General features: G+C 57.3%; 1 protein-coding gene across 3 annotated transcripts in view; it reads left to right on the forward strand.

Moving 5' to 3' along the window:
* The first annotated feature begins 737 nt into the window (after positions 1-737).
* The window catches only part of KCNJ12 (potassium inwardly rectifying channel subfamily J member 12), a 42,962-nt gene continuing 24,724 nt past the window's right edge, over positions 738-18,975 (forward strand). For all 3 annotated transcript variants that reach the window (XM_045984316.1, XM_045984317.1, XM_045984318.1), the window contains exon 1: positions 738-1,371. The gene's annotated coding sequence lies outside the window, so the exon portion shown is untranslated. The remainder of the gene's footprint in view (positions 1,372-18,975) is intronic.

Raw genomic sequence — 18,975 nt, forward strand, 5'->3', positions numbered from 1 at the left:
GGGGTCTTCCTGGGCCAAGGCCCAGCTGGGCAGGTCTGTCTGCCAGGATGAAAGGCCCGGGCCTGGCGGGAGGTTGAGAGATCTGAGGCCCAGACAATAGGCCCCAGGAGGCTGGGAGGGTAGGGCGAGTGGGGACAGGCTAGGAAGAAAGCCTGAGCCTTGCAGGGGTGGCAAGAGAAGAGGGTCACACGGGGGTCAAGTCGGCAGAGGGAAAGAGAGAGAGACAGGGAGAGAGAGAGAGAGTAGGGGGGAGGAGCACCGAGGAGAAAGCAGGAGATGGGAGAAGCCAAACAGAGCACAAGATGGGGAGGAGAGAGATGCTATTAAAGAGGGGGAAAGGATGTATGTATACGAGTGTGCATGCCTGGTGTGCAGAGAGAAAGGATGCCACGGGAATGATGTACAAGCCAGGATCTGTGTGCACATAGGCACACGTGCAAATACCACCCTGTGCGCACACGTATGAGTGTGTATGCACCTGTGCACCTGCAGCCGTCATACCTGTCCGGGTGTGCATCTTGCCTGCTTGTATCCCGACGCCTGAGCGTGTGTACCGGCCGTGTGCACGCGTGTGTGCAAGATTCCCTTGCCTGTGTGTGCGCTGGCCATGCACCTGTGTGTGCGCGTGTCCCTGGAGGACATGCCTCTGTGTGTGTGTGTGTGTCTGTGTGTGCGCGCGCGCGCCCCATTGCGCAAGTGGCTGGCGGTGTGTGTGCGGGGGGCGGCCCGGGGCTGGGGGCGCTCTGGGCCAGGCTCGGGCCCGGGTGGGCGGGGGCAGCGGCGGCACGGCGCGGGGGGGGCGTGCTCTCGGCGGAGAGTTAGAGGAGTTGCCGAGCTGGGTTCTGGTGGCAGCGGGGCGCGGAGCTGGGTGCGCGCCGAGCCTCTGCCTCCAGCCGCCTCCTCGCCCTCCATTCCTCTCTCCCCGCCTTCCCCGGGCCTTGCCGCTGCCACCGCCTCCCTGGGAACGGTAGCCGGGGGCGAGGGGCTGGCGCGGCCGGAGCGGGCGGGGAGGCGCGGGGCGCCGGGGCGTAGAGGGGAGCGCGCCCGGCCCTGCCCGGGATCAGATAACAGCCGGCGGGGGAGGGGGTGGGCCGGCCGCGCTCACAGCCGGACGGAGGGACGGACGCCAGCCACGCCGGCCAGAGCGAGCGCCCCGCGGCCGGGGGCGCCGTCCAGGCGCGCGCCCCCGACCCGTGGCTGAACTGGGCAGATCCGCGCCCCAGACCCACGCGCCCCTCGGGATGGAGCGCCCCCGGGGGCTGCCCTGAGGCGGCGGCGGCGATGCTGCCAGCGCGGTGGCGGCCGGGGCCAGGAACGGCCGCCCGGAGCTCGGAGGACGCTGAGCGCGCCGCGCCCGGGGCACTGACCGAGGTAAGTGCGCGGGCGCCGGGCACCCGGCCCCCCGGGAGCCCGACTCCAGCTCCCCGAAGGCCTCTCCCCGGCCCCGGAGCGAGCACGAGGTGGTGCTGCAACAGGGAAGGTGGGGCGGGAGGGTTTTTTCTTCCTCTCGTTTTCTGTTTTTTTTTCCTCCCTTGGTGAGCCATCGGAGGAAATGCTGACTGCGAGCTTTTCTTCCCCTGCCATGTCTCTGGCTACTGCCACCAGGGAACTTTGCTCCTTGCTAACCTTCGTCCTGGGGGCGCTCCGGGAAACTTTGAGGCACCCTTGGTACCCCTCTGGCTGACTAGTACATGGGGGCTCGGGAGGGAGCGTGGGGAGGCACTTTCGCGCGCGGCATGAGCCCTACGCGTGACCTTCCCGGAGACCCCGGGATTGGGGGGAGCGTAGAGGGGAACTCAGTCTACCAGTGGCCCCCAAAATGCCCCCAGGCCCCAGATCTTCGGGTCCTTGGAGTCATTTCTCTTTCCCACCTCCTGTGCTCTAATGGAGTAAAAATATTCTGGAAATGGTGTTTTCCGCTAGCCAGCGAGCCGGCAACTCAAGCCGCACCTTTTTGCTTTTAGAAGTCGGCCTCGATGGCAGAGGGGATGACCCTTCAGCTGAGAAGCCCCCAGGGTTTCAGGGCAGGAGTCCCCCCTAGCGCTCGCCTCTGCTGTGGATGCCCAATGGGGAAGCGGGATAGGGAAAGTGGGGGCTCAGTGGAGCGACCCCTGGGGCGGGGAGCTGCTGGGAGGGGGTGGTGAAGCTTCACATGGGAGTTGAGGCCCCAGCGCATGTCTGTGCTGCCTGTTCTGAGCAAGTGTGCCCTGGTCATATGAATATTTTAAAACCTGTGTTGAGAATGGGAGGTCACAGAAAAGTGTTTCTTTGGAGGTGGTCTTCTGTTCTGGGAGGTTCTTGCCTCCTCACAGCCTGGAGTTGCTGGGACTTGGGGCCACCATGTTACTTATTTCCTAGGGGGTGTACCCATCTAGGGGTGCTGCCCTGCCTGTGACCGTTTCTACTTTATCCTTTGCTCCCAGGGCCCAGGCTGGAGCCCTGGGATAAAGTGCTGGGGACCTCCTGCCCTCCATATCCACCTCCCAGAACCCAGGTTCACAGGCTCTGTCTCCCAGGATCGTGGAGGCACCCACACGCCACCGCTGAAATCAGCAGCCGCCTCCTCGAAGGTAGAACCCAGAAGGCGTTAGCCTCCGGCCTACCCCTTACTCCTCCCTTAGATGCCAAAGAAAAGTCCATCCCGCTACCTCGCAGGGAGCCCAGGCTCACTTTGTGCTAGGCTGCTCCTTTGTGGTCCCTCATGGGGCCTCCTCCCTGGGCAGCTGCCAGAGGGCCGGAGATGGCCAGGGAGGAGGTCCCAGCCCTAGGCCCACTGGAGGCTTATGGTTTTTCTTATGTGGAATGCACTGTCCTCTGTTCAGAGAAAATCACCTCCCTCCTTGCGCTGGGACCCCGAGGAGAATCCTCAGAGAAGTCTGCCCTCAGCTGTCTGATGGTCCCTTTCATCCAGCGGGGGTTCTGGATGTTGGCAGTCCTGAGAAGGGGACCTTGGAAGGGCTCCCTTCAGTGGGGTCAAGACTCATTAGGGAGAATGGGGTGCAAAGGGGAGGTACCTGCATGAGCACTGTGGGAGGCCAGCACAGGTGCTCTGGCAGGCCAGACAAGAGGAAAGACCCCTATTCTCTGCGGGTGCACCACCAAAGAGGGGGTACTCTGTAAATGCTAGGGGTTGGCACTGCTGTGACTTGATTGGCCTGTCCCTGGACCCCCTCGCCATCATGCCCACCTGCCACAGCAGACTGCCCTAGGGCTTCCAGATTGCTCAGGAGGGAGATGTGGTGTGGGTCGGCAGGTGGTGGAAGGATGTTCCATGAGCTGTGCTGTGCTGGGAGGAAGATATGCCCAGAGAGGCACAGGGTCTTGCCCAAAGTCACACAGCTAGTCAGAGGTTTGAGCAGAACCCTCCATCTCGTTCTTCCCAAGCCAGGTGGCTGCCCCTGTCAGGCCTATTGTCCCAGGGCCATAGTGTCTGCCCGAGGCCGAACAGGGTAGCCTTGGTGGCCCTGCGGCAGGGAAATAGTGGGAACAGCAGTGAGGAAAGGAGTAACAGTAGCGGCGACAGCAGTGCCCTGCAGTTCTGCAGTGCTGGGCCGGACTCCGCCGCGGGTTCTCTCCTCAGGCCCGGCCAGCCCTCTGGTGCCCCAGGCCACAGTTGGCAGCACCAGGCATGGCACCCGGAGGCCTTGGCGCATGTCTGGGGCAGAAGCAACTGCGTCGTCACTCCTGGCAGCCTCTGTGGCCCTTGCCCAGCCCCAGGCTGCAGGCTGCCGGGGCCCCTCAGAGCCCACCTGATGCCCACTGTTCGTCTCGCTGCTCCCAGGCCTGGCTCGGGGCCGGAGCGGCCTGCTGACAGGTGCACCTGGTGTGTGTGGCTGGGTGCCCGCCAGGGCTTCACTGGGAGTGACACACGGGCACACCTGCCCCTCCCCTGGGGCCTGCAAGCAGAGCCCCGCCACAGGCTGGATGAGGCCGGGAGGGAGGCAGCTCAGGGGTGGCAGGAGAGGTGGAGGCCGGGCCAGCCACTCGAAGGTGTGGTAGGTGTGGGCTCCGTCCCCGAGGCCAGCTGTGCCAGGGGAATTGGCTGCGTGAGAGGAAGACAGCAAAGGCCGAAGATGAAAGCAAGATAGCCGGCTGGAAACTGGGCCGCGGGCAGGGCAGGGAGGTTGGAGGCTTCAGAGGAACCTTGGGGGTGGGGTGGGGGGGCTGGGCCGAGGCAGGCGGATTTTCCAGAGGAGCTGGGACCGCAGGCGGGTCTGGAGCCCTCACTGGGCGCTGGCTTAGGGCCCAGCACTCTGCCACCTGATGTAATTTCCTAATGGCCTGCCAGAGCAGAGGTGGCCTTAGCTCCATTGTACAGACGGGAGATGTGAGGCCCAGGGAGGCACCGGGAGGGACTGGAACCTGTGTCCCTCGGATCCTGAGCCGTGGTGCTCCCCCCGCCCCACTCCCCGAGACAGAGCTGTACCTTCCCTCCCTCCACAGACACCTGCCTGGTGCCCTGGGATGTCTCCTGCCACCTCCCTGGGTGGGGGTGAAGGCCTGGGCTTGCAGTAGGTGCTCAGGCAGTGCTCGGGGGGCCTGCATCTGGGCTGCTTTCTCTGGACGCAGAGGCCTTCATGGGAACTCTCTCCTCGCTGTGGCTGTTTTGCCGGGGCCTGTGGTGGGCTGTGGGCTCTAGGGCTGGAGCCCCGGGCAGCCTCAGCTGGGACCCCACTGCGGTGTGTGGCATACAGAAGGTGCTTAATAAATTGGTGGAGATCATCTATTATCCATCCAAAGAGAGGGAGACCTGGCCCCTTCCCTCAAGAAACTCACTGTTGGGGAGGAGGCTTCGGGGCAGACAGCCAAGGTGAGTGAGGCCCGTGGTGTGACTGTGGCTGAGTCACTTCTCTTAGTGTGCAGTTGCTCATCTGTGGATCAAAGCCTCAGCTGGGGAGGCTCCTGGGAACACCTGGGAAGGGAGAGTAGAAACGGGAGCTTCAGGGTGGAGGGGGATCTGAGCAGAAATCGGGGTGTGGAAAGGGAACTCCATGAAGAGGGAGAATGTGGACATTGGGGGTGCCAGAGCCTTCAGCATCTGTCATTCCAGGGCAGCCTTTCCTTGGACATGTGGGGACACTGAGGCCAGGGAGGGCTGCAGCGGGAGAGGGCCTTAGACACAGGCCTCCTTCTCCTACGGGGTACCCCTCCTTCCTCCCCCACTGATGGGCCACAGCTCAGGTCTTCCTGCCCCGCTGCTGAAGTGGCAGCTGTGGAGGCAGCGTGAGGTCAAGGGGACCTGGGGGACCCCTGGGCCAGCCCCCCTCATTGGCCTTCAGCCCTGGAACACCAGACGGAGTACCATTTGCCCGGCCAAATAGGAGTGGGAACCCCTTCCTCCGCGATCCCGGGGAGCAAGTCCACCCTGGCCCGGCATGGATGCTGCCCTAGAGTCCATGGGAGCAGCCCCCTGGCTCCTGCCAGGGACCCATCACCCTCAACCAGTTCCCCCCCCTTCCCTCACCTGTGGTCTGGAGCTCTTTCGAGGACTCAGGCTTGGAGAGGAGCTGGAGCAAGACAAAATCAAGCCTTCAGAGTGGCTATGGCTGCCTGACCACCTGCTGTGGACTTGACACAGTCTGGGGGCTTTGGTCTCTGCCTCAGGCTCAGAAGCCTCCTGTGGTCCTTTCCCACCCCACCCAAGCTCAGAATGAAAGCAGCACTCCTCGCTGTGGCCGCAGGGCCCTGCACAGTCTGATCCTCAGTGCTTCCCTCTCTTCCCACCACTGCCTTCCTCTCCTCGGGCTACCCTGCCTTTCTTCTTGCTGCACCTCCAACACAGGAAGCCTGCGTCTGCCTCAGGGCCTTTGCACTTGCCACTCCCTCTGTTGGAAACACTCTTCCCCACACCTCCACACAGCCTCCTCCCTCACCACCTTCGGGTCTTGTCCAAATGCCACCTCCTCCATGTGGCCTCTCCTGGATAACACCATGGCCTCCTTCTACCCACCTTCTCTCTCCTGCTTTTCTCCTCTGTAGAATTTAATGCCACCTGCCACGTTATGTTCTACTTGCTTGTCTTGTGTATTGCCTGTCTCTCCTACTGGGGGGCAAGCTCTTGAAGTGCAAAGTTTTGGGTTCAGTTTGTGACAACCGTGCCCCCAGTGCCTCCAGCAACATTCAGTGAGCAAGAGAGGCTCAGCAAACATGTGTGGAGTGAATGCGTTGGTTCAGCCATGCCCAATGCCTGATACACCGAGGGTACTCACCGCAGTGGTAGCTACAATTATTGTCCCACTCTGCAGATAAGAAGAATGAGCCTCGGGGAGGTGACATCACTGGCCCAGAATTGTGGGGCTCGTGGGGAGCAGAGCCAGCTTTTAGACCTTCTCTCTGAGCCCTTGGCCTGCCACCTGTCTATATGAGAGGGAGGGAGTTGGCATGTATTTCAGGGTCTGACTCTGCATTGAGCTCTTTATGTCTGACCTTACCTGCTTTGAGCTCTGACCCTTGCCATGTCCCAAGCCCCTGGCTCGCTTCCAGCTTAGGAGGGCTCCCACCCCAACTCCGTGGGAGCTAGAAGCCATTCCCATTGCAGAGTTCAGCAAACTGAGGTGCAGAGAGTCGGGGCCACACGATCCAGCGCTTCTCTTCTAGTTTGTGCCTCTCTGTGCCTTCTTTCCATAGGATATGTGGCGGCCGGCTGCGGGGGCTGGGGGCGGCCAAGGGGACGGTGTCTCCATTTCTTGCCCAATTAGGCATTTTCACATGCCCATTGGCCATTCGTGTCTTGTGTCGGTGTGTCCTACCTCCTTTACCCCATCTCTGTTTTTGAGCACGACATCTAGGTTTAATTTTTTTATGTTTCAAGATTTGCCACGATCAACTTTAGCAGCTTCCCAGTTGTAAGAAGAACCTTCAAGCGTTCTAGTTGGCAAAGCACAGCCCCTCCCGTTTCCCCGGATTGTCCCAGGCCTCTGCCAAGCTCGGGTTTACACCCCTTCTGTGGGTGAGCAGACAGATTCCGAGGGGCTGGGCCTCTGCCAGCGCTGCTTAGCTCCACCAGGCACCCACTGGGCTGTTGGGCCAGATGTGCTCAGGGTGAGGCACTGTCCCCTGGATGCCCACCCTCTGGGGCAGAAAAGGGATCAGGTCCTAATGAACAGCAGAGTGACTGTCACCAGCCTCTGATCTGCCCCCACCCTGTAAGTGGGTGACCTAGGGAAAGGGTACAATAGGGATGTCCCCTGGGGGCAGGCAGGCTGAGGCCCAGAGAGGGACAGTCCCCAGCCAGAGGTGCTACAGCTCGTTAGGAGCAAGGTTGGGGGTGGTGGTCCAGACTCTCTGTCCCCCAAAGCCTCCTTGCAGCTGTTTGGAGACTTAGGAGAGCATGTGAGATGGGGAGGTACTGAGCCGTGTGTGTGTGTGTGTGTGTGTGTGTGTGTGTGTATGCGCGCACGCACGTGCTCGCATCTGATGGAGAAACAGGCTGAGAGGCTGAGGGCAAGAGAGGTCCGGGAGGGGCTGTGCAACCCCCACCTCCTGCCCACCTCCTTCTCCTTCCAGCTGCAGCCTGAGCCCCCTGAGCTGGCGGCTCCAGCCCTGCAATTCTCCAGCACTTAAAGCAAAAATAAATCACTGCCAGCAGCTGGCGTTCCGGGTGGTAGCAGCCGCCTCCCTTCTGCCCCCGACCCTGTGCCTCTGGGCTCCTGGTTCCAGGCCAAGGCCAGGCCAGGCTTCCACTCAGGCCTGTGGGGGCCTGGTGAGCGCTGGAGAGGGCCGAGGGCAGCTGGCCCTATCCCTGCATGGGCCTAGAGTTTGGCAAGGCTCCGAGAGCTGTCGGGTTCCCCTGGAAGGCCGAGGTGGAAGTGCTCGAGGGGGTCCTGAGGGTGCGGGGCCCTGGGGGCAGGTGGGGAGCTCCAGCGTTGGACTTCCCAGAGGCCTTGGCGATGGCCTTGTGGAGGTGGGGTGTGGACAGGGCCTGGGAATCCCCCATCCAGTCCACCCTCAGGACCCACCCCTGGCGTCGGTTCCCTCCATTTCTCTGAGGGGTCCCTCCCGTTGGGGCTGAGTGCACAGGCTCCGGGCAGGGGGGCTTGGGAGTCCTTCCTGCTCCGTGCACCTCGCTGGGGCATGAGTCTGGGGCTCGGGGTCCCGTGCCTCAGATGGTGGCTGAGGTGTGGGTGGGTGGAAGCGGATAAAAGAAACCAACGAATGAACCCAGAAGGCAGCGTAGACTTTGTCCTCTTTTTTCATTAATCGTTATAATTTTTAATTACCCGAGTGTTAGATGCTCGCGATGAAGTATGAAATCAGCGGAAGGGTGGCAAGCACATTTCTCCTTCTCGAACCCTGTCTCCACCTCACCCCACCCCAAAGCTTTATGTTCTTGAGGTGACCATTATTAGAGAACTTTCTGGACTGTCTGAGTGCTTACGCAAACATATGAAGGTAGTTATATAAACATGCCGACATCTATAGTTCCCTTTCTCCTTTCTTCCTTTCTTGCTTTCTGGTTTTTTTTCCCCATGGGATCATTCCATACCTGCTGTCCCTGCTGCTGCCCCAGCGCTCCAGACCCAGGGATTTCGTCCTCTCTCCTTTGATGGGCCTTCAGTTGAGGGCTGAGTCACAGAGTCTCCAGATCATAGAGTCTTAGCTGCGGAGTCTTTGAATGCACAGAACCCCCCAAGCGCACGGGTCACAGCTTCTTTGAGTTGCGGAGTTGTAGCCTCTTTGAGACACAGAACCTAGAATTGCAGAATTGGTGCATCTTCGCCCTGGGAGAGGTGCCGAATCCTCGATGGGGTACCTCCTTCTTCAGAACTCTCTGGGAGCATTGGGGGAATCCAGATCTCCTTGGCTCCAGCCAGAATTTCTGATGTGGGGGGGTCTGTGGCAGAGTCTGGGTATCTGCACTTTCTGAGCTCCCCACCGGCACAGCCCCCTGCTTAGCCTCCCGCCGGGAAGTCACTGGGCTGCAGGGAAGCTCCTGGATTGAGGCTATGTCCCACCTGCTGGGGGTCCTAGGGACCACTGTGCAGACCCAGCCGGCACTCTACACAGTCTGAACAGCATGGGGAAGTAAGGTGCTGGCTGCCGTCCTCATAGTAGGGGGTGGGGAGTAAAGGGTCTCTGTTCGGGGAATTGGTCACCCCTGATTCATCCCTGCGCTGCTCCATCTCAGGTGTCTACCACCTGCTTGGCCAGCCCTGTCATTCCCCTAACCTGGTTTGAACCGCATCTGAAGGACAGCGCCAGCCTTGTTCCACTGAGGGCCCCTGGTGGGGAGGATCAGCTAACCTAAGTCCCAGAGAGGTGTGAGTCACCCCTGCTGCTCTCCTACCCCAAGCCTCAGTTTCCCCATTTACAGAATGGGCATGAACACCGTGCCCACATCTGGGCATCCACTTTCTCATCCCCTCTTGGCTTTGGCTCTGCGGTCAAGGCAGGCAGGGCAGCTTCCTCCCTCTCTCTGCTCCCCCACCTTCTGCCATTCGGGCCGGAGGCACAGCCATGCCCATTTTCTTGGCCTGCTGAGCCTCAAGCTGTCGGCAGCACCTGCCTGGCTGGGGCGGCCAGGCCACCTATTGGGCCCCAGGAGCCTTGAGGACCATTGGAGGAGGTGGCCCTAGCAGTCTTCGGGGAAGCTGCAGTGTGGTCCTGCCTCTCCCTGGGGGCTGCATAGTGAGGAGACCCTGGCCACCCTCTTCCTTTCCCCTGCTGACCCTGCCAGCCCCTGCCTCACAGGCACCCATGGGGCCTGGCTCTTATCCTGCAGCAGATGCTCTAGGCCTGAAGCTCCAGGGACGGGTAACCAGGCTTTGGGCCCCATTCTGACCTGGCGACCTTCCTGGTGGTCGCAGGACAGGCTGTGGCTGGAGTCCTCTGGAACTGTAACCCGAGCCAGTGGTCTCAGTTTCCTCTTCTGTGAAATGGGAACACTAGGGGAAATGGGTTGAATTAATCCATACACTTGAGATTGTGTCTGGGTTGTGGAAGGAGTACAAAGGCAGCGGTCCGGGGGGACAGTTGGCCAGGTCCAGAGAAGAAGACAGACACTGGGACAGCAGGAGCAAATTGCACCCTGTGTTGGTATCCTGTGGCTGCCGTAGCAAATTACTCCAAGCAGAGTGGCTTAAAATGACACAGATTTATTATATCCCAACTCTGGAGGCAGGAAGTCTGAAATCAGGATGTCGGCCGAGTTGCTTCCTACCAGAGGCTCTGAGGGAGAATTCTTCCAGGCCTCTCCCAGCTTCTGTAGCTGCCAGCAAGCCTCGGTGTTCTTTGCCTTATATATACATCCCTCCAATCCAGGTCTGGGTCTGGTCTTGTCATGTCTTCTCTTCTAAAGACACTTGCCATTGGATTTAGAACCCATCCTAATCTAGAATGGTCTCATTTCCAGATCCTTAATTTAATTGTATTTGCAAAAATTATCTAAAGCAGATCATGTTCACAGGTTCTGGGTGGACATATCTTTGGAGGGGGGGCTGTCATTCAACCTACTACATATTGTCTACATCGTCAACCAAGATGCACTGTCCTGTATCTTGACTTTTTCCTTTTTCAGAAAAATACTCTGTTTTAGCCGTGTATTTTGGAGACCTAGAGCACTGGAGTTACATGCTTTGTCTCTGCCACTCACCAGCTGTGTGTCCTCGGGCAGATTTTATTTGATTGTTCTGCGTCTCAGTTTGCTCACCTGCAAAGTGGGGATATTAATGGTCCTTCCTTCCCTGATGCCATTGGAGCAGTGAGAGGAAACACGCAGCACTGGGATGGGGCGGGTGCGTAGATGACACCTTTTGTTACTACCTCGATCAGTGAAATGGTTTTGAATCCAACTGGCATTTCCCATGTGAGGTGACTTTCCATTTAGTTCTCCTGCCTCGTTCTGATGTGTGTCGGTCTCTGTCACCACCAGAGCGAAACCCAGGTACTTAGATCCTCATGCCTGGGGTTGTCCAAAAGTTCCAGAAATGGCCCTGTGGGGTCTGAGGGCCTGTGCCTTTGTGACTTAGAGAGCTGTCACTGCTGGACCCTCCAGCTGGTCATCCCAGGGCCCCCAGGTGTCAGCAGAGTTAAGTGTGCTCCCCCCCCCCCGCACCCACAGCCACCAGTGTCGCCGGCCACCCAGACCCTGCCGGTCCTGGCCGTGAAGAGCGGTGCTTCTCCCTCAGCGGCTTCATTTGTCTTTGGCTTGTTCTAGAGCCAGGTGAGCAGCTTTTCATGTCAACACACCTTCCTGTAGTTTTTCTGGGCGCTGTCCTCTCCTGCAAAGGGGTTCCATTCGTGCCCTTCCCCATTCCCCCAGGTTGAGTCCCTGGGAGTCAGGCGGTGTGCGCCCGCTGCGCCAGGAGCCCGTTCTCGTCCCTGCGGCTCTTTGGGGCAAACCCCAGGGACAGGAGGCGGCTGCCTCATTTCACAGAGGCCAGAATCGAGGCTGAGAGAGGCCGGGTGGCAGCCCCTCCTGGCTCTGACAACCCAGTCTCCATTCCCACCCCCTGAGATCTGGAGGTGGCCAGAGGGAGGGGGCTGCATTTCATTCTTGCCGCCCCGCCCCCCATCCCCACCTCAGGCCACCAAGTGGCGTCCCTGTGGAGATGGCCCAGGCCCTGGGGAACCGCTGCAGTGCCTGGCCTGACGCCACATGGTCTGCAGAGCCTGGGTGTCCTCCGCCCCCTCCCTTGTCTTCTCGTGGCTGTCAGGACATTTGGGGGGCTTCAGGAAAGCGCCAGGCCTGCTGGTGAAAGCAGCAGCCCGTGGTGTCACCCAGAGCCTTTCTCAGGAAGTGGCGTGACGTTTCGGTGAGACTTGGCACCCAAAAATTATAATGAAAATGACTGTTTACCCAGTGTCTTCTGGTGCCAGGCGCTGTGCTCAGTGCTTTCCCGAACATTATCTCATTTAATTCTCAAAATGTCCTGGCCAGGCGGGGGGAGCAGGGCTTGAGAGATGAGCCACTGAGGGACGTAAATGGTCAAACAGCATTTGAATCCAGACTAAGAAGTCCTATGAGTGGGCCTCAGTTTCTCTGAAAAGGCATGAAGTCTTCTAGGGATCCCGCAGGCCCTCCTGGGTTCTCCCCTGAGGGGCAGAGATGCCCTGGGCCAAGGATCTGGGAAATGCTCTGTTGGGCATGAGCCAGGTTGGCCTGGATTCAAATGGGACTGGCCCCCTCTGCTAGCTGCGTGTCTCGAAGCAAGCAGCTTCACCTCTCTGAGCCTCAGTCCCCTATTCTGAGAAATGGGGCTAAGTCTACCACGTTTACTGTGATTGTGTGTGTCAAGTATTGGAACTATTTCAGAGTTCTAGATGATGGAGGGTTCCCAGAGTTCTGCCATTTTGCAGGTGGAGAAATCGAGGCCCCAAGAGGGAGAGGGACCGGCAGAGCTCACACCCACACTGAATGACCTGCTGTTCTCCATCCCCTGTGACCTCAGCCACAGGACATGGGGCTGGTCCCTTGTTGTTTGCCCCCACAAGAGTAGAATAGAAAGATCATTGCTTGAGCACCTACTGCGTGTTGGGAGGCTAATGCAGAGGAAAGATTTAGGTCTCAGGGTGGGGCTTCCTCCCCTTTATCCATTTCTTAGCTAGAGAAGGGACTTACATCTGTTTACCAGCCCCATAGCCCTGGAGCCCCTGGCCCCTGCCCATTGCTGCGTTTTGTGCATCCGTAGATGTGGACAGTGGACCCGTCAGGCTGTCTGCAGACCTCCGTGAGCGTTGGTTGCTGCCCCAGGCTGTGCTGGCGGAGGCTCTGCCCCTGGTGCGGGTGAAGGGGGTTGTGGATCGCTCATTCACTCATTTAACTGTGAATTTAAAGTGAAAATCATGCATGAGGCCTGAGTAGACATTCCCGCAGAGGGTGGGAATGCTGGGGGTGGCAGAGTGGAGCAGGCTCCCTTCGGGAAGGGTCTCTAGCCCCCGGCCCCACAGGGAACTGCGGTGGCACCAGGGTTGCCCATGGTGAGTTTCCAGCCAGTGGAGACTTTAGAGAGGCCTTCGGAGCCATCCCTGCGGCCCTAGGCAGGGGCGAGGGCAGGGAGGTCTCCTGCCACCTGCCTCCCGGGTACACACTAACCCTCCTAGACACACAGGGAGAAAGACTGAAAGGGCAGGAAGCCCTGAGTCCAGCGCCCTGCTGTTGCTTGGGCGGCCGATGAGCCTCACGGGCCCCTCTCCCTCCAGACCCTGCTTCTGGGCTTCTGCTGCTGGGCCCAGACCCATCCCCGCCCTCTTTGTTCCAGAACCGTTCTCCTTAGTTCTGGGACCCTGCCTTCACTCCGAGGTCCCAGAGCCTTAACTGACAGCGTGGCCTCCTCTTTCACTGAGAAAATCAAAGAAGGGAACTTCTACCCACTCCCCGGTCCCCAGCCACGGCTACTCATGTCCTGGCCCCTGTGACTCTCAGCGAGCCCTCTTCTCTCTCCTGTGGATGGAACATGATCCTGCCTCGTCCACTGGGCCCCCCACCCTTCTCATCTACACAGGATCATTACTGTCGTGAGTCTCCCTCTCTCCGCTAGACACTTTGCTACACTCTGCACCTGCTTCTTCCAAAGGCTGTCATTAATTGCCTACCATAGGCCGGCACTTTCTCCAAGGACCAGGACACTCCAGGGGACGAAACAAATGTGTTTATTTGAATGTGGATGCCCTGACAACACCCATTCATGGGAAAAACCCTCAGCAAACTAGGAATAGTGGGGAACTTTCTTGACTTGATAAAGACTAGCTACTACTATAGCTAACATCATACTTAACGATGAGAAACTGTAAGTTTTCCCACTAAGATCGGGTACAAAGCAAGGATGTCCCCTCTCACCACTCCTTGTTACCATCGTACTGGAAGTCCTTGCAAATGCCATTCAGTGAGAAAAGGAAATAAAAGATATACAAGTTGGGAAGGAAGATAGAACTGTGTTTGTTCACAGATGACATGATTGTCTATTTGGAAAATCTGAAAGAAGAGAAAAAAAAAAACTAGAACAAATAAGCAGTTTTAACAATGTTGTAGGATACAAGGTAAATATACAAAAGTCAATTGTTTTCTTCTATACCAGCAATGACCAAGTGAAATTTGAGATTAAAAACAACACCATTGGGGTACCTGGGTGGCTCAGTCGCTTAACTGTCTGAGTTGATCTCAGTTCAGGTCTTGATCTCAGGGTTGTGAGTTCAAGCCCCACACTGGACTCCATGCTGGGTGTGGAGCCTACCTAAGAAGAAAAAAATAAAAAGCTACAACAACTGCACTCCATACCATTTATTTTAGCCCTCCCCAGAATGGAGTACATAGGTGTAAGCCTAACAAGAGATATACAGGATTTTAAGAGGGACACTACCACACTCTGGTGAAGGAAACCAAAGAAGAACAAAATAAATGGAGAGATAGTCCATGTCTCAGTATTGTCAGGATCCTGGTTCTCCTCCATCTGATCTGTAGAATCAGTGACATCCCAATCAGAATACCCAGTTAATTTACAGATACCAACAAATGCATTAAAGTTATCGGGAGAGGCGAAAGACCGGATGGGGCAACATAATATCGAAGAACAGTTGGAGGGCTGACACTGCGTGACTTCAGGACTTGCTGTAAAGCTACAGTATCGAGACTGTGGTATTGACTCAGGAGTAGACAAATGGGTCAATGGAACAGAATAGGGAACCCAGACACAGACCCTCCATCAGTATTGTAAGCCTGTCTCTGACTAAGGAGCAAAGGCAATACAACGGAGCAAAGATGATCTTTTTAATAAGTGGTGGTGAGACAACTGGGCATTCAGAAGCAACAAAAAAATATGAATCTAGACACAGACCTTAGAGCCTTCACAAAATTAACTCAAATTGGACCAAAGATCTAAATGCAAATGCAAAACTATTAAACTCCTGGCAGGTAACAGAAGAGAAAACCTATATAACCCTGGGTCTGGTGATGCCTTTTAGGATATACTGTCCATGATGCAATCCATGAAAGAAATGATTGACAAGTTGGAGTTGATTCCTAGTAAAACTTATGCTCTGGGAAAGACGGTCAAGAGAATTAGAAGACAAACCATGGATTGGGAAAATATATTTGCAAAAGACACATTTGATAAAGGGCACTTATCCAAAATAGACAAAGAAGTCTTAGAACTCAACAATAGGAAACAAATAACCTAACTAAAAAATGGGCCAAAGACCTGAACGGACCCTTCAGTAAAGAGGAGGGTAAATGGACATAGGAGAAGACACCGCACGTCATCTGTCATCAGGGAAATGCAAACTACAGCGAAGAGATGCCACCACATGCCGGTGAGACTGGCCCTGATCCAGGGCACTGACCACAGCAGAGGCAGGCGAGGAGGAGGAGAAACAGGACTGTTCATTTCTGGGACAAACACAAAACTGCACAGCCTCTTTGGAAGAGTTTGCTGGTTTCTTAAAAACAAGACATGCTATTACTGTACTTCTTGGTCTTTACCCACCCAAGTGGAAGGCTTACATCCACACAGAAACCTACGTGTGGATATCTATGGCGGCTGTATTCGTGATTGCCAAAACTTGGAAGCAACTGAGATGTGCTTCAGTAGGTGAATAGATAATTAAACTCTGGCCCATCCGGACAATGGGATATTATTCAGCAATAAAAAGAAATGAGCTCTTAAGCCATGAAAAGACAGAGAATCTTTAAGTGCCAATGACTGAGTGGAAGAAGCCAGTTGGAAAAAGCCACGTGCTGTATGGTCCCAACCATAGAACATTCTGGAAGAGGCAAGTGGTTGCCTTCTCTGGGGTAGAGAAGGGGAGAGGAATAGGCAGGGCACAGGGGATTTCCAGGCCAGCCGAGCTGTTGCATATGCTACCACATGCTGGACACAGTCAGGACACATCCGTTCCAACCCGCGACAACACAGCAGCAAGAGTCAGTCCAAAGGGAGGCCGTGTGCTTTGGAGGATTGTGCTGTCAGTGTAAGTTTGTCTGTTGTAACAAGCGTCCCAGCCTGGAGAGTGATGTTGATAACGGGGAGGCCGTGCATGGGTGGGTACAGGGGGTAGATAGGAAATCTCTGTACCTTCCCCTCAATTTTGTCGCAAACCTAAACCTTCTCTAAAAAGTAGTCTTGGAAAACAGTCTGGGATGCCGAATCCCTGCCCTCCAATGTCAATGGGCAGCTGAGCATGGACCGTGGAACATACGAGAGGGAAGGGGCCGTATGATCATAGAGCTTTCTGGAGGCAGGAGGAGCCAGGAGGAGATCTGAGGGAAAGGGGCGCCGAAAGAGGCCAAAGGCAGCAGGTGCTTACTGGGTTCAAGGACCTGGATGGAGAGTGAGGAGGGGCCTGGGGGACATGCAGGGTTGTGGTGTGTTTCTTTTTATCCCACTCCCCTGGCTTGTGGCCGTGGCCCCGTGGAGTGCGTGCAAGCATCTGGATGTACGTCTGCCGGGCTAGAGTTGGGTTCAAATCTCTTTTATGTGACTTCTCAAAAAAACATATTTTTTTTTTTTTGAGGCAAAATTCACACGACGGAAAATGAACTTTTTTTTTTTAAGATTTTATTTATTTATTTGACAGAGAGAAATCACAACTAGGCAGAGAGGCAGGCAGAGAGAGAGGTGGAAGCAGGCTCCCTGCTGAGCAGAGAGTCCAATGTGGGGCTCGATCCCAGGACCCTGGGATCATGACCTGAGCTGAAGGCAGAGGCTTTAACCCACTGAGCCACCCAGGTGCCTCCGAAAATGAACTGTTTAAAGTGAACTGTTCAGTGGCATCCAGAACATTCTCAGTGTTGCACAACTAGTCTCTCATCTTGTTCCAAAGCATTTCCATTGCGAGAGGAAGCCCCGTGCCCGTGGAGGAGTCATTCTGCACTCTGTGAGCCCCACTCTCCACCTCACGGGCCCTGGAGGCCACGTGTCTACTTTCTGTCTCTCTGTTTAGTGACTCTGGATGTCCGTAGACACGGGATCACACAAGCCTTCGTGTCAGGCTTCTTCCACTCAGCGAAGTGTTTCTGAGATTCAGCTACGTCGTTGTGGGGTCTGTACCTGGCTCATTTTACGGCTGAGTGATGTTCCACTGATGAACGTCCACAGTCCTTGTGTCCTTTAGCGGCTGATGAGCGTTCGGGCTGTTTCTGCTTGTGGCTGTTGTGAGTCGCGTTGCTGTGAACAGGTGTTTTGTGCGAGCGCTGATTTCAGTCCCCTTGTGTGTACACACCTAGGGGAGGAATGGCTGGGTCAGATGACAACCCTGTGTTTAAGCTTCTGAGGTGATATTATCTTTCCACGTTGGAAACACCGTCCCTGCCCCCTCCCCAAGCTCCTGCTCATTTCCCTGCTCTCTGCAAGCACACAGCTCCTCATGGGATATGTCCCCAGTTGCTTTCCCCAGTTTCGCCCCTTGGGCTTTGTCCCTGATCTTCATACCTATGACGGCAGTGAAAACTGCTCAGGTCCAGGTCACCTGTGTCCCCCACGGTCACCTTCAGCATTTGTGCTGCTCACCGTCCGCCCCATCTGGGTCCGCAGCCCTTGCTCCCTGCAGGAAGGCCTGTGTGGCTCCACAGCCACCCCAGTGCCTCGACGTGTGCTTGCTGGGGTGCCCTCTCCTCCCACACATGGGCCTCAGCCATCCCCTCGGCCAGCTCCTGGTTTTGTCTCTAGTCCAGGTCTGCTTTCCCCTTCCAGACTCAGCCTCCTGCCTGCCCAGGCGCCTCTCCCCTGCGTGTCTGTGGGCCCCTTCAGCCTTCCATGGCCAGAACCACGCTCCTGCCTTCTGCTGACCCTCTGCCCCCTCCCCGCCCCTCCCCAGGCTGCGGATGCCCCCCCTCCCATGCCTCCTAGTGGGGCTGGTGGTTGCTGGCATGTGGGAGGGCCAGCCAGGACTCCGCCTTCTGGCACGACTGCTTCGGGGCTCAGCCTGCACTCTGGGCTCCTCACTGAGCGGCAGGTGCCCGCATCCCAGTCTCCGCCTCCTCGGACTGTCCTTACATGGACCAGGGCAATCTGTGGGGAGTGCCAGGCATGTGGCGGGTGCTGGGGCATCTCAAAGCAGTTTCCCGTCCCCTTTTCCTGAGCCACAGTAACTACTGCAGGAAGCGCTCCAGGCATACTGCAGAGCTTTTCTGAACCTCAGTTTCCCTGTGTGTAAAATGGGGATAAAAAGCTACCCACTAGAGGTCCTAGCAGGGTCTTGTGTCCAAGAGTTCCCACGGGCCCGGCACCCGTCTGGGACTCCGCCTGTGTCCGCGTGGGGGTCATGGACATGTGTGTGCTCAGCAGGACCCCGTCCGGCAGACAGGGCTCCCCAGGGAAGGGGAGTGGGCATGGAAAGGCAGGCGGGAGATAGAGGCCACCTCCCAACAGGAGCCCCCTCCGTTGGCCTCCCCCCCGGGCTGCAGCTGCTGAGGGAGGAGGCAGAGGCCCAGCTGATCCCCCACCCCGTAATCAGCCTGTCAGCACTGAGGATCCGGCAGGAGCCCCCCACTAGGGCTGTGCCTGGAGGCTGGATTTGGAGAGGGTCCCAGCCACCTGGCTCTCCTTGGCCTGGGGATGCTGGTACTGTTGGGAGTGGGGGTTTCGTGGACCCCTCCCTTCCTCTCTGCTTTCCCCCTCCACAACCCAGCGACCTCAGGAGGCGGAGCCCAGGCCAGTGAGTTCAGACTCTGGGGCCTGGGACCAGGCATGGAGACAGGGTCAGACTGACCAAATGGCAGACGGTATCGATGGGTTGTGGCCCACAGTGATGGGGCCAGTTTGAGGGCAGGATAGACAGACAAGGACTGTAGAGACGGGTGGAAAGCCTGAAGGTGCTTGTGGGCATTGGAGGTGGGGGGGGGCGCATGGTTGAGTTTTGTAAGCAGGTGGGAGAGATGTGTGCTGTGACCAGTGAGGAGGGCATGACCTGACAGCATCGGGGCAGTGGGCAGGTGAGGGAAGCAGACCTGGGCTGGGCCCCCACTTGCCGGGGCTCTCACCCTCAGTAACTGCTGCCCCTCTGGCCCAGCCCCCCACTTTCTGGGGAGGGGCTGAGACTACT

Source organism: Meles meles, chromosome 18 (assembly GCF_922984935.1).
Source record: "Meles meles chromosome 18, mMelMel3.1 paternal haplotype, whole genome shotgun sequence".
NCBI lineage: Eukaryota > Metazoa > Chordata > Mammalia > Carnivora > Mustelidae > Meles > Meles meles.